Source organism: Thamnophis sirtalis, unplaced genomic scaffold, assembly GCF_051295495.1.
Source record: "Thamnophis sirtalis isolate CommonGarterSnake01/CBP01778 unplaced genomic scaffold, rThaSir2_p1.2 scaffold_3, whole genome shotgun sequence".
NCBI lineage: Eukaryota > Metazoa > Chordata > Lepidosauria > Squamata > Natricidae > Thamnophis > Thamnophis sirtalis.
Window position 1 is genome coordinate 102946749 of NW_028261383.1, and position 15103 is coordinate 102961851.

A 15103-nucleotide genomic window follows, 5' to 3' on the forward strand; every position below is an offset into this window, starting at 1 on the left:
CTATGAAACCTGCCTGTTTCATTGTCCACTCTTACCTCCATCAGACAGAGAAGGGCCGTTGTCTGCAATCAAGGATGAAATGAACAGTACAAGCCATCATGGAACTCACACAACTTGGCACAAGCTACAGATAGCCCAGGATGTCACAGATTATCTGGACCTTTTTCAAGTCGGGGTTCCAACACTGACATGGCATTGGTCACATTTGCCAATGACATTTGGATAGCTTGGGGTGGGGGTAGGGCAACCATTCTGGCATTCCTGGACCTTTGGATACTATCAACCATGCTATCCTTCTGGACACTGTAACCAATGTTACAGTGGTTTTCCTCCTCCTTTCTCTGTAGCTCGTTCCAGTTGGTTTCTTTTTTTGGGGGGAGGAAAGGTTAAGCCCTCGATCCTTACAATGTGGGATGTCTCAATCTTTCGTTTTTCCTTTTCAACATCTATAGAAAACCACCAGAGGTCGTCATCCAGAATGGCCTTCAATTCAACCCTGACAAGATGGAGTGGCTCTCGGATTTTGGTCCCACATGCCTAGGTGGATATTGTATCTTTGATTCTGGACAGGGTGGCACAGAGTTGGTGTGAGATTCAGGGATCCTCCAAGACTTGCAGCTTCTTTTGTGCAGCAGGGAGCAATAGCGGCTAGGGGGCCTTTGCACAGATTCATCTGGTGTGCCAATTCCTGACCTGGACTCTCACGCATGTAGGAACGACTCTGAGGGATGAAGACAAGATGAGGGAAGAAATATTGCCTAGGGAATGATCAGACAAGATGGGGAGGAGCTTGTAGCTGCTTAACAGCCAGTGAAAGAAACTTAGGAAGGGCCTGTTCTAACTGATCAGAGTAAAAAGACGGTAGGAAGTTTTTACTTTCAGACTTAAAAGATTCTGTTAATGTTGCCTTGCAATAAAGTAGAATTATGTCAGCTGGTCAGGTTTCCTGTCTGGTTTACCTGGGAGGGCCAGATTACTGGATTATTACAGTGCACATGGGGCTGCCCACACCAATGTTAAATTAGCCCAGAATGTAGCAATGAGTGCAGAGATGGGCTGTCAACTTTACCAGATAATCCAGACAGACACATGACCCATTTAGCTAATTCTACTTTATTGCAAGGCAACGTTAACAGAATCTTGCAAGTCTAAAAGTACAATTCTTCTCCCATCTCCTTTACCCTTGAGAAAGTAGAGTCTCTTGTGAACCTCTTACTCAATCCATTATCCAGCTGTGGACTATGCTATCTCTTGTCTGACTTCCCTAGGCAGTGTCTCTGAATCCAGTCTCCCGAGGTCATTCCCACATACAATTGAATGGGTACTCCTAGTTTTACTCATGCAATGCCTCTATGGAGCAAGCTGCAAAGCCTCCTGCTTTCCTTCGAGGTGCAATTCAAGATGCTGGTTATTCTCTTTTTAAGCCATATGTAACATATGACCAAGTTACCTACAGGACCATCTCTCCCCTAAGGACACCTACCTATCCTATATGATTAGATAGATTGGGCATACCCCTGGTCTCTGTGGTTGTCTCCTCCTAATGGGTGGTAAAGTAAACCAATCAATCCCCAATGGGAAGGTTTGGTAGGCAATCACTTTTATCGCTGGAAGGGACAACCAAAACCTGTTCTGTAGGACCTCCTGGGCGGGTACCTGTGCCCACCCTTTCCTGACTTATCCTGCTTTTGACCCCTGGGTTGGAACTAGCATTGAGGATGAGTAAGGTTAAATCCCCCATCCATCCCTCAAAAGGGCAACCTTCGATAGTATGGAGAAGGATGGGATTCCAATTTCTTGAATTGGGATGGTAGAAACATCCTCTTATCTTTGGAATCAATAAGCTCCAGAGGGCCCCTAAACAACTTGTCTCCAGCAAAAGGAGCTGCCACCAGATGCCACTTGTTATTGGCGTCCACTTACCACTGGCAGAGCAACAGAAGGTACATAGTTGCCACAGAGACGCCCATGGCCTTGCAAGCAAACCTGGCTGCGTTCAAGGAAGCGTCCACTGAGAATTCCATGGCCATCTTAAGTTTATTGAGGTCCTGATGAGACCTGGAATCAGAGGCCGGAATCCTACTCTGCAGTTGTTTTAACCAGTGTAGGGATGCCCTGGTGAAAAAGGATGAAGCTGTGGGGGCCTTCACTGCCCAAGCAGCCGCCTGGTGGTTCTTGATCAAAGTCTGTTCTGCCCATCTGCCTTCTGGCCACAAAGACTCCTCTGGAGCACCCCTAATGACCGAAGGGGAAGACAGAGCCACCACTGATAGTCCACAGCTGGAACCTCTAGCAACTTGGTCAAGTCGGGCCCTACATTATAAAAATATTTGTCCTGACTACTAGGAAAAGGGCCCAACTCCAGGGCACTCCACTACCTCTGTACTATGTCCAGAAATAATTTGGGGGAAAGAACTACCTCCTTCTCCAACGCCAGTTCTGAAAAAAAGAGGATCAGAGGTCTCCCCTGAACCAGAATGATCGGTTTGAGAGGTAGAACCAGATCCCATATTGGTAGTTTTCTTTGTTATAAAGAGCAGGGATTTGAAAAGGGACAGCTTGAAAAGCCCTACAAAGGCAGGTTTGTCTGGGGAAAGATCCTCATCCTCCAATAAATCAGAATCCCTGTGGATCTCCCCTTCCTCGTCAGAGAGAGAAGACCTGCTCGGAGACTTATTTACTCTAGCCTCTGGTTGGGCTCAAGACTTGCAGTCCATCCTGTCCCCTCTGTGGGCCCTGCTCCATTCTGAAGAACTAGGAGAATTCCTCTGCTTCAGACCTGCACAATGTCCTGCCTTATGGCCTCTGAAATGATTGCTGCCATGTCAGGTGGCTGAGAGATATGAGGGGCTAGAGAAGGAGAGGCAGAGACCTGTATCCCCGGACTATGGGAAGGAGGACAATCCCCAGAAGAGGGGGAATCTGACTCCATATCCTCCTCACTATCAGGGGACAATTCTCCCAGCTGCAGAGAGGTCTGGACCAAGGAGGCCTCAGATTGAGGAGGAGGGCTGGCTTGGCCCTGGGATAGATCTGCTGCATGCTTGACCGCTTCTTTTTGGGCCTTTGCAAACTCTCTATCAAAGGCCCTCTGGTGCCTACCAAAGGCCTTCTGAGAGGCCTTCAAAACCTTCCCTGGGGGCTCTGATGACTGGGCTGGGGGGGGGAGGCTCTTTCTTACCACCTTCACCCCAGATGAGCCAGCCATTGCCTCCGACTGTGTAGAAGGTCCAGCAGATGAATCCTTGTCAGCCATGGTGCTCTCGGAGCTCTGCAGCAGAATACCGAGTGCCATGAACACACACCAACCAGATGGCCTCACTGCAGTTTGGGTTCACCCGGACCTTCTCCGCCAAGAAATAGGGCTCTCCTGGGCCTTTGTAATAATGCTAGGCTTATCTGGGCCTTTTGCTGCCTCTTCAAGGCTCTCCTGGGCTGTTGTCATCAAAAACGAGGCTCACCGCAAGTGGAAGCTCCCAAAATGGTGGCTGAAACTTTTTGCGCCAAAAATGCCTGAAACAAAATGGCAGCCGGCTCAATGAGACTGAAAATGGCATGCGTGATCTCCGAGAGAAGCCGAGGCAAACAGATTGCCAAAGGCATGCCCCATTGTTTCCTTACGTCCTCAGAGTCGCGCGACCCAGATGGTAAGGCAAGTGGCGATCCAGCAAGATTGCAGCCCTTTGACTTGTTGGTGCCGTGAACATGCCACCACGCGGCTCGCTGCATCCGGGGAAGCCCAGGGATGTTGAGAGACTGTTCAACCTGCTGGTATTGAAGAAGGGAGCTAGCTCAAGTAAAACTTTGTTCAATCTCCAAACTTTTTCTTCTTTGTAAAATTCGATGAGGGAGACTGAGTCTAAAGCTGGGAGGAGCCAGTGGAGGAAGCAGGATATTGGGGAAAAATCCAGACTCAGTCCCCATTGGGTCAGATGGAGTTAATCCATTCCTGGATGCTATCTCCACCAACAATGGAGAATAGGGATGTTCACAAGACAGTTCCGAGTCTGGAATAAAACATCATGTTCTAGAATTTCTGCTGAATCAGTTTGGGTCAACCATGGTTCAGCAAAACTGAAGCTTGAAATACACTGGCTGTTTTGGGTTTAAGACTAAAAAAAATCTGGACACATCTCACCAAGAACTACTTATCTTCCCAGTAGTTTCTGAAATCTAATAAAATGCAAAGATTCCCTTCTGAAGATGTTAAGGGGAGTTCTGAAATGGGAGAACCCCTTGGAAATCATGTCTTCTCTGCTTTCCTGAGTCAGGAGAAAAGAGGAATAGAGGGGCCTGAAAAAGTGAGATCTTGTCAGTTTAAGTCAAAGTAGAAATAGAGCCATTATTCTCCAAATACCCAAGTCCAGAAGTAAAGGAGGTGAAAAGCATGTAATATTTGCAACTGTGCCAAATATTCAATATTTAGAAAGGCAGGAGGAAAAAAATTCATGCTCAAACTCTGAGTCATAGGTATAATCTGTATATGACTTCTTTGCACTGCTATGGGCAATCAACTGTTGTGTTTGTGGCTTTATTTTTGTCTGTGATAATGCTTTTAATCTAGCTGAGTCATGTCTGCTGCCAAAACTAGCTGAGAAATGAATTCAGGGTTAAATGTTTGGAGACCCATGATTTACTGCCACGTTTTGGTGTGAAGCCTGACATTTATACCCCACTTTTCACATTATTAGTGATGCTATTGCTAGAACAATGTTTTCTCTCTATTAGCCTGAAGCTATTTCACTATTGATAAGGATTGGTTCCAAATAAAACCTCACCTAATTGTATTAAACATCAAACTCCCTCTGTAATTCTTGAGAAAATAAATCCCTCTACCAATGAGAAATATGCATAATAAGAACTACTAAACCATATATTTGAAAACTTTTAAAAATTATTGGAACAAAGATGTTTATCAGAGCATGTATGTCAACTTTATGTTACTTCCAGGTATGTTACATGACCTGTGATATTTATAAATATTCTATATTTTGTTACATATAGTATTTACCAAAACAGTAAATGACTATTATTTTTATGTGTTGTCACAATCATCTTTAAGCTTTCCAATTCTCCCAGATGTATTTATTCATGCTAGTAATTTTAATTATATCCAGCTGGCCACTAAAGAATGTGATAGCATCATGATTTTTGTTTTACATCTACTATCACAAAATCATCTTACTTCAACATCAACTTTCATCTGTTTGTAGACACTTCCCTTTTCTTCCGAAATCAAGTCTATCATCTATATATAGAAAAGTACACTTATTTTTTACATTTATTAAATGATAAGTGTTGGGTAACAGGCAAGGTGTGTGTGTGTATATGTGTGTATGTGTGTGTGTGTTTGTGTGTGTATGTATATATGTATGTATGTATGTATGTATGTATGTATGTATGTATGTATGTATGTATGTATTTGATTTGATTTGATTTGATTTGATTTGAAGTTTATTTGTATGCCGCCCTTTTCCCTGGGGGGACTCAGGGTGGCTCACAACCAAAAGGGGAGGGGGGAGACAAACTTTTAATATATAAGACAATACATAATTAAAAAACACAACATTCATACCATTCGGGCGGGTTACAGTCTTAGCCCCAGGCCTGACGGGATAGCCAGATTCTGAGGGCTGTGCGGGCTGTATTCTGAGGGCTGTATGTATTATGAGGGCTGTATGTATTATGTACGTATGTACGTATGTACGTACGTATGTATGTATGTATATATTTTCGTAGATTTTCATGGGTGTAGGTATGCTGGTCTTGTTGTATTCGGGTCTTTTCCCATGTAAGATTGAGATTGTCTTGGCAACATTTCGGCAAGGTCTCACTCGCCATCTTCAGGCCTGAAACCCAGCCTGAAGATGGTGAGTGAGATCTCGCCGAAACGTTGCCAAGACAATCTCAATCTTACATGGGAAAAGACCCGAATACAACAAGATCAGCATATATCTCCAATGGATTCCAAAGAAAAACAATTACCAACCTAATCCAAAGGGAGACTCCCCCCAAAAACCAAGTCACAGAACAGGACAACGGCATTGCCCTCCTCCCTTACATCAAAGGCACCACAGATAAAATCAGCAAAATTCTCCACAAACTCAATATCAAGACAGTATTCAACACTGACCAAAAAATAGCCAACATCTTAAGAAACCCCAAAGACAAAAACCAAGGAGTTTACGAAACACCATGCAAAATCTGTCCTGCAACATACAAAGGACAAACGAACAGGAGAATAAATGCACGCATCGCAGAACACAAGAACGCAGTAAGAAAAAAAAAGAAAAAATGTCCTCCCTTTTCCAGCACCCTAAAGCTACAGGACATGAAATTAATTTTGAAGGAACCAAGTTAATCTCCAAAACAGAACACTTCAACAAGAGAATTATGGAAGCTATCGAAATAGAGAAACACCCCCACAACCTGAAAAAACATGACAATACCTCCCGCCTACCAGACATCTGGAAACCAGCCCTAGTCAACAAACGAGCCCCACCCACCACCCAGGCAGTTACAACACAAAACAACAATAGACACACAGCCAACACCAATCAGCACCAATCTATCAATCATGATACAACCACACAACCAATCATTCCATTTTAGATATATATATAAAAAGGCAGTTCGCTGCTGCTGCTGCTACTACTACTAACTACTACTACTACTAATTTAATAGAAAAGTTGCAATAACAATATAGTCTTGCAATACTCTAGTTTTAATATTTCAAATCACGGTTAAAATTATGAAAAATGTAATACTGACACTGCATCTACCATACCTATGAGTAATAAAAATTAGAATAAGCAGTACTTTATAAAGAGTCAGTCAATGATCTGCAAATGCTGCCCCCAGCATATTTTTATATATAATAATCCTAGATTAGGTTGACAAGACAGATCAAAGGAAATTATTGTGTATTTTACATATAATTGTACTGATATTCATTACTCTTAGTACTTTATATAGTGCTATAAAGAATCCATTGTTTATTATCAGTACATCTTCAATTTAATGCAAATCACATATTGATTTTAGAAAACTGAAGAAATTTAAAACCATACATACATTAAATTAACTTGCCTACACCTTGTATTGTTAGAATTAAGCAAGAAATGAAGTTATCAGTAAAAGAAATCGGGATTCAGCATTTAATTATTTTGGAAAGTACTTGATATTTTAACATATGGAATTATTTAGAGCACAGCTAGATATTCAGATGATTTATCTGCACCATATTACAGAAATCTGGATGTAGGTCATTGCACTAGAATGGAGGAAGAGATATGTGAATACAACCTTGTGTGCATGTAATGCTAGAGACAAAACAGGTTGTTTGTATATATACAGAGGTCTATTTATTTTAGAGATAATTCTAATTTTTATTAATTTTTATTTATATCCTACAACATTTATAGCCCACAAAATTTTTCTAAATATCTGTCTTATAATACCAAAACAAAAGTCTCCAGCTTCAATTGCACGTTAGTCTTTAAAATCTTCTGATTTTATTTATTTGGAGTATTTTTGGGGGTGGGGGTGGGGTTACATGTCCACAGTTCATGATAAAATGTCCCTTATGTTGTTCATATTTCTAGCAATGAGTCAAAGTACCTTTACACTTTCTAAACAATTTCTGAGCTTTTGAGATTTTTTCTTCTTCTTATAGGTTCATTCAGAATTTGTCTATGTTCTGTAACCTTTGGTAAATTTTCTTTTCTGAGATATTCCTCTATTTTCTCATAAATAAATAAAATAAAACTAAATATTTTTATATAGCACATTATTTCGCTCTTGTAATTTCAGTATCATTTCTTTTCTCTTTGTAATTTATAGGTCAGCTATTTCCCTAGTTTATTTGCAAATTCAAAATTTCTATTTCATGTGATTCAATTTTATTTCCATTTCTGTGACTGTTAATGTGGATGACTATTGTTGTAAAATCTTGATTTGTTGAGAAATACTTATATTTCTGTGGATTTCCTTTTCTTCTTCTTTTTATCTCATCCAAAATTTCTCTTGCCTTCTTCTCTTATCTTCAGAATCATGTTGTATCAAATAACCCCTTAAAAGGATTTATTTGCATCTCAAATCAGTACCATTGTTTAAATTATATATTTTTATATCAATAAAGGAGAATATTGTAGCACAGGGTTAGACTACTTGGTGCTCTGAGTTTGCTTCTTATTTTTCAGACATTTCATTATCCAAACCTAGGTAGTTGGGTAAAATGGATGTTACCTAGTTTGGATAATAAATGCCTGCAAGAAAACAACCAAGATCAGAGAGTACCAAGGACTCAATCATATTTTTTTCAGTAATCATGCCTCTTTTAGTCTCCATCTGAAAAAACTCAATTTTCTTTTATAAAACAGATTCATAGGATTTATAGTCTGAAAAAGTGTTTGGTAAAATCTCTATTCTGGAAATTTTAGATGCCAGATCTCTTGAAACCCAAATCATGTTTATTCTTGAAACCAATATGAAGAGAGAGAAAAGAGAGAGAGTCTTCCTAAAAAATAAATGTACCCTCTTAAACTGCCATTGTTTTGTCTCTATTTATCAGCCAATCCTAAACTGGCTATCAAATCAAAGAAGACTTTTTGTAATTTACCATGAATAATTGTATATAATGACCATTGGCTTACCTTAAGGGTCATTCTCTGTGCGCTGCGGGAAGAGTCCAAGCATGGGTTAACTTAGTCTGTTTGCCCAAGGACTGAGTTCAATTTTCTTTAACCATGTCTCCTGCTCCTTATTGAGGCCAGTTTTTCAACGATGATTGGAAACCAGAGAGGTACGATGAAATGACGTGGAACAGTTCTAATACTCCCAAATCCTGGACCAAGGAGACCCTGGGCGGGGTTGGACTCTCCCACAGCGCACAGAGAACGACCCTTCAGGTAAGCCAATGGTCATTCTCCTGTGCGCTGCTTGGAGAGTACAAGCATTGGACATACCCAAGTTAAATGTAACTAAGGCGGACAGAAGATCTATCCAGGGTATTGGGGGTGGAAAGAACCCTCTGTAAGACCCTTCTACCGAATGCTGCGTCAGCGGAGGCAAATGTGTCTAATTCATAGTTCTGAACAAAAGGAGAGGGGGATGACCATGTCGCTGTCTTGCAGATCTCCTCTATTGTTGCCTGCATTGGCCAGGCAGCTGTGGTGGCGGCACTCCTTGTGGAGTGGGCGGTGATGTGGCAAAGAGTTGGGCTAGACTGAAGTTTATAAGTTAATGCGATACATGACCTGATCCATCTGCCAATGGTCGAAGATGTCACCTTCCGTCCCACAGATTTTGGCTGGAACAACATGAAGAGGGCCTCAGACCTGCAAAATTCCACAGTTCTTTTAATATATCCATGCAGTGCCCATCTGACATCCAGGTTCTTTCTCTGGGATGTCTAGGGTGTGGACAAAAGTTTGGTAAAACCATCTCCTGCACCCTGTGAAAAAGTGTTAATTTTTGGTATAAATGAAGGTCCAAATGAAGGACAACCCTGTCTGGATGGATAATGCATAAATCATCCTGGACCAACAGGCCTGCCAGCTCCGATATTCTCCTTTCCAATGTAATGACGATTAGAAACATGGATTTAAAAGTCAGGTGTTGGAGATTAACTGAACGAAGTGTTCAAACATGGTCGAAGTCAGAACCTGCAAACCACTGAGAGTGACCAGATTGAGTAGCAATGAACCACCAGGGGACGTAGGTTGGAGACGCCCTTGAGGAAACTATGTACCCTTGGGAGTCTGCTGAGGTGCTGGGATAAGTCCCCAGACCAAATGGTGGACAATCAGGTGACTTGACATCAGAGGGTGTTGGGAGATAACCCTTTATCAAGACCCTCCTGCAGGAAGTCCAAGATGTATGAGACAGACGTTGTGACCGGATCAAGGCCGTAGGCGGAACACCATGTGGCAAAGGTGGCCCATGTAGAGTCATAGATTCTGGTAGTCGAGGATCGCCTGAATGGTCTGGATCACCTTGTTTAAAAAGTTATCCCTCCTCAGGAGGTCCCCCTCAAGTCTAGATGACCAACTGGAGCCACTGGGGATCCAGGTAGATAACAACGGTGCCCTGGCTGCAGGAGACCTGATCCTGAGGGATTCGCCAGGCTTGGCCACCGAGAGGCTGATGAGATCACGTACCAGGATCTCCTGGGCTAATGAGGTACCACCAGGAGAACCTCGGGCTCTTTTGTGATGATCTTGCGGACTACTTGTGGTAGGAGAGGGAGAGGTGGGAAGGCATACAGGAGTCCCGGAGGCCATCTGCAATGGAGGGCAATGGTTCCCTCTGCCTGGAGGGAGCGAAATTGGGAAAAGAAGTGAGGGAGGTGCGTGTTCTCCTAGCTGGCAAAAAGGTTGATCACGGGAAGGCCGAATTTCTGTGATAGCTGGCGGAAGAGATCCAGGTGGAGGTGCCACTCTGAGTTGTCTATGGTGGTCCTACTCAGCCAGTTTGCTTGAGTGTTGTCTACCCCTGAGATATGTTCTGCTCAAAGTGATTTGACATGATGCTCCACCCACCTTCCTAGTGCTTCCGCTTCCATCATGAGTGATCTGGAACGCATGCCTCCCTGGCGGTTGACATGGGCCTTGGTGGCCACATTGTCTATCAGCAAGACATGTTGGTGTTGTACCTCCTTCTGGAAGTGACACAGGGTGAGTCTTGCTGCTCTCAGCTCCAGCCAATTGGTGTTGTGAGCTGCTTCGTCATGGGACCACGTGCCCTGCATCACCTGTGGTCCTAGATGAGCTTCCCAGCCAAACAGACTGGTGTCTGTTGTGATGACTAGACGATCTAGCTCTTTGAAGAGGTATCCTTTCTTCATGACTGATGATAGCCACCACCGGAGGGATTGCAGCACCCTTGGGGGTACCCGGACCAATGCTGCAAAAGTGCTTCTGTTGATCTTTTGAAGTGGAAGAACCACTGGCGATCTCTGGCCTGGAGGCGAGCCGAAGGAACCACCAAAATGCACAAAATCATCTTGCCTAATAACTGGGATAGGTGCAGCACAGGGACCTGTCTTGCGCTCTGAACCCTGAGGACTAGGGCCTTTATGCTATCTAACTTTCCTGGGAGAGGAATATCCTGTAGTCTGAGGTGTCTATCTCTGTACCTAGGTGTAGCAGCCTAGTAATAGAGGACAGGTGGCTCTTCTCCAGCTTTACGGAGAACCCATGGCTTTCGAGGACTCTCATGGTGGTTCAGAGGAGGGCCTGTGTTCTGGACTCTGACTGAACATGTATGCCATCCAGGTAACACTGGAGCCGCACGTGTCTCCATCTGAAGCGTGCTGCTACAACTGAAAGAATTTTGGTGAAGGTCCTAGGGGCCAATAACAGGCTGAGTGGTAAGGCCCTGTATTGATAATGACGACCCGCATAAAAAAACCTCAGGAACTTTCAATGGTATGGCTAAATTGGTATGTGAAGATATGCCTCTCTCAAGTCTATAGACGTGAGGAGGTCTCCCTGCCGTATGCCTGCTAGAATGGTTTGCAGGGATTGCATTTTGAACCTTCTGTATGCAAGGTGGAAATCGAGGTCCTTTAGGTCCAAGATTGCTCCCCTCCCCCAAGCTCTTTGGTACCAGGAAGAGAATGGAATAAAATCCCTTTCATTCCTGATCGACAGGAACCTGTTCAATGGTGTTTATGTCCAGGAGATGTTGGATCTCATGGTGCATGAGATCCCTTTTGTAGCGACAGGTGGGGGTGGGGCAAAGAATGAATTTTCTCAGAGGAGGGGAGATGAACTCCAGGGTGAGACCCAGTCCACCAGGTCTGTTCCCATTGGATAATGAACAGCTGAAGTCATCCTCCTATGGGAGCCAGATGTTAGTTGTCACTTATTTTTACAGAAAGGGCAGTTGGAGGACCCTCCCCAATTTTGCCTGCGATAGGGGTACTGTTGCCTGCCCTTCTCCTGAAAGGATAGCCTGTCCTGGGGCCAGTCAGAGGGCTGGGAAAAGGACCTGTGGAAGGAAGTAGAATTAAAGGAGGACTTCGTTTCTCAAAAGGACTGCCTAAAGTAGGGTGAAGCTTTGAGATCCTGCCTCTTATTGAGAGTGGGAAGGACCTTCTGTTTGTCCTTGAATTCCCCCAAGATGGAATCCAAGGCCTCCCCAAACAACTTATCTCCTTTAAAGGGAGCAGATGCCAGTTTCCACTTTGATTTCATGTCGGCTTGCCAGTGGCGAAGCCAGAGGAGATGTCATGATGTTACATTAGACGCCAGGGCCCTAGATGTGAACTTGGCTACATGGAGGGAAGCATCTGCCGAATACTGGGCAGCTGCGATGATCTAACATCCTGGCGAAGACGGGCGTCTTCAGCTGGTAACTTGGGCTGCAGCTGGTGAAGCCACAGCAGGGAGGCCCTATTAAAAAAGGAAATGGAGGTAGATGCCTTAATGGCCCAAGCTGCTGCTTGGTGTGTCTTGTGGCAAGCTTTCTCTGCCTTCTTATCATCTGTCTTTAGACACTTCAGGAGGTCCGCAAAAAGAACAGAATTAGTGGTCAAAGGACACTGCTGGAGAATCTACAGAAGGCAACTTCAGAACATCCTCTAAGCTAGGTTGTACTGAGTAGAGCTTTTTATTCCCACTGCTAGGTGCGGTCAGGGAACTGAGTTATACCCATTGACACTGTACAATGTCCATGAATAGTTTAGGGACTGGGACAAGTTCCTGGGCCTGGGCAGGCTCGTTGAAGACGCTATTGCTAGGTTTAACTGACACAGAGGTTCCCTGAGATAGTTGGGGCGCAGTTCCCATCTGGGTGGTGGCCTTCGCCTTATGCAAGATGGATTTAAAGAGATTGGGTTTAAAGAGTCCCGAGAAGGCTAGAGCGTCCGGGGGAAGGTTTTCGTCTTCTCACAGCTCCTTCTCATCATGTTCCTACTCGTTCCAAATAGATTCCATGCTAACAATCGAGGATTCGAGGGAGCAATGTCTCATCCTAAGACTTCTGTCTGCTGCACCTGCCTTTCTGGGCTTAGATGGAGCTACCCTATCCGAGCGACTGTCCCTTTGTTGCAGGCTCTCAGCTATGTCCTGTGATATAGCATGGGCAATGACCCCTCTCATCTCTACTGATAGAGAGGCACCCTGATCCTCTATAAGCCGGAGCCCAACCTGGGAGGTGGAGATAGAGGGACCCAGTGTTGGGTGTCTAGCTGGGAAGTCTCCACCAGAAGGGCTGGCACCCTCAGGGGATTCCAGCTCAGATGTTATGGAAGAGGCCAGGGAACCAGGGCTACCCACAGAATTATCAGGGGACAGGTTCTGTGGCTCTACTTCTTCCTCATGACCTGTAATGGATCCAGACGAGGACTGGAAGGGAAGGCTACATCAACTGGTGGGCTAACATGTTGATTAAGTGCATTTGTCTGCCTTTTGCTGCCACCTTGCCCCTCCCTGCTGCCTTGCCCTTCCCTGTTGCTTTGGCTGAAGGTCGGCCCCAAGAAGGACCTGGTCTACCATAACTGTTGGCGGAAGGGCCAGGTTGTTCAGAGTCCACAGGAGAAGAGACGTCTGCCATCATTGGGAATTGAACTGCCTGGGCCTCATAAGACTCAAGGGGACCCAGAACATCCTGCCAATCCATCTCCCTCATCACCTGTGGTTCTGGGTCACAGTTGCAAGGCCAGAGGCAAATGGCGCGAACCGGATGGCTCCACAGTGTTGGCAGATGAAAGAGCATCGGCGGATGAAAAGTAGTCAGAACTCAGAGTATGACCAAGTGGTGGCCAAAAACTCCGAAGCTGCCTTGTAGAAAAAAAGGGAGGGTGGTGGCATCCCTGCCGGCAACCCGGACAAGGACTGCCCACCACCTGACAGCAATCTGACAAGAGCCGGGTTGCACAGTTAACCGACCAAAAGTACATGAAGAAGAGGCTTTAAAATGGCCACCTGCATGCATTGGAGGCAAGCTGGAATAATGGCCACCTGAGATGAAGGTGTGCCGCGAGCCTACTCAAATGCTGTCTAGCTCAGATGCTCAGCCCTGTGTCCTCCAGCATCTGCTGGGACATAGCAAGAGGGAAGGCAAAAAGGCACATTTACACTCCTCAGCCCTGCCTCCAACCACGTGTAGCATGAAAGGCAGATTTCCCCCAATGACCCGCTCCTTCCTCAAACAAAGGGAAAAAAATGATGAAAAAGAATAGTAAAAAAAATAACCAAAAAGGTAAAAATAAACAAAATTTAATGGAAATAAAAAACCTGTGCAGGAATGGAGAGTCCAAGTCCAGTTTAAACCACTGCTGGAACTCACTCAACTGTGTCCTTAACAGGCCAGACTGAGTTAAAAAACTGGCCTCAATAAGGAGCAGGAGGTGTGGTTAAAGAAAATTGAACTCAGTCCCTGGGCAAACAGACTAAGTTAACCCATGCTTGGACTCTCCAAGCAGCGTACAGGAGAAAGTATTTTTCTCAGAAGTCCTATCCAGTTGATAGGGGACCACTTCATTCCAATCCCCCATCAAATACTAATATTCAATAGAAAAGTCTATTAGGCATTTGTATAAATCATTAGTAAAAAATCACTTTAATCTTCATTTGGGACATAAATACCCAGCACCATAATTTTACTCCATATAAATTAACTTTACTGTAATAAATATGCCATGTTCATCAGTTAATATATGTTCTGGATTTAGTTGGAAACTAATATACAAAACATCTCTATTTGTCTTTTTAATATCTGCTAAAATAAATTCTTCACATAAAGATTTATAGCTCAAAATATTTTATGGGGTTTTTTTTGTAATATGAATCTGCTTTAATTATTTCAAATACTTTCCTCCCTTTTGGGAGCATGTGTTACTTTTATATTCTATGTTAAACATTTGTAATTCATACCCAGTTCAAAAATTTAGAAAAGCCAATACTTGTATCATGCAATCAAATTCCTTTACCATTTGTTGTGATTTTTGTATAGTTCCCTCTAAAAGTTGTTTTCATCTCCAATTCTTCATCTTTCTAACACAGGGGTGTCACACTCACGTTGTCAAGGCGTCGTCAGGTAACAGAACTTTTCCCCCTTCGCTAAACCGGGCTTGGGCGTGGCCAGCGCGTGATG

The 15103-nt window shown here is 44.0% G+C and overlaps 1 protein-coding gene and 1 pseudogene across 2 annotated transcripts in view; both read right to left on the reverse strand.

The window, feature by feature from the left end:
- Window positions 1-15103, reverse strand: part of UBTD2 (ubiquitin domain containing 2) — a 79399-nt gene that overhangs the window by 42681 nt on the left and 21615 nt on the right. The window lies entirely within an intron of this gene.
- Window positions 1749-10847, reverse strand: LOC148048085 (uncharacterized; annotated as a pseudogene).